This window comes from Meles meles, chromosome 21 (assembly GCF_922984935.1).
Source record: "Meles meles chromosome 21, mMelMel3.1 paternal haplotype, whole genome shotgun sequence".
In the NCBI taxonomy this organism is placed as follows: Eukaryota; Metazoa; Chordata; class Mammalia; order Carnivora; family Mustelidae; genus Meles; species Meles meles.
This window is the reverse complement of record NC_060086.1, coordinates 7,211,144-7,211,560: the sequence shown is the minus strand read 5'-3', so window position 1 is coordinate 7,211,560 and position 417 is coordinate 7,211,144.

Here is a 417-nt window from a genome sequence, read left to right as displayed (position 1 = left end):
CTGAAAAACTCACCACCTCTGGTAGCAATCGTGAAAAAAGTGCCCGGTAACCACCTCTTCCGGGGAGTTCTGCCCTCTAGAAACAACAGGGATCGAGCATTACGTGAGCCGTCGCTTTCTGGAGCTTTTATTTTTAACGCGACTCTTCTTCCGGGTCACCTACGGGTGGGTGCCGCTCGGTGGGCGCGCGGAAGCCCCCGGAAGACTACCTCGCGGTTTCTGGAGGCCGCATTTGCAGAGAGAGGTCGGGTGTAGCGCGTTGCCAGGCAGCGGCGGCGTGGCCCGCGGCGGCGGCGTGGCCCGCGGCGGCCGCGCGCACGAGTCGCCTGCGCAGTGACGCAGCCGGCGCGCGGTGACGCGGCGCGCGGCGCGGTGCACGCTGGGATATTTAAGTCTTCTCCGCGGCGCGGAGCCGCG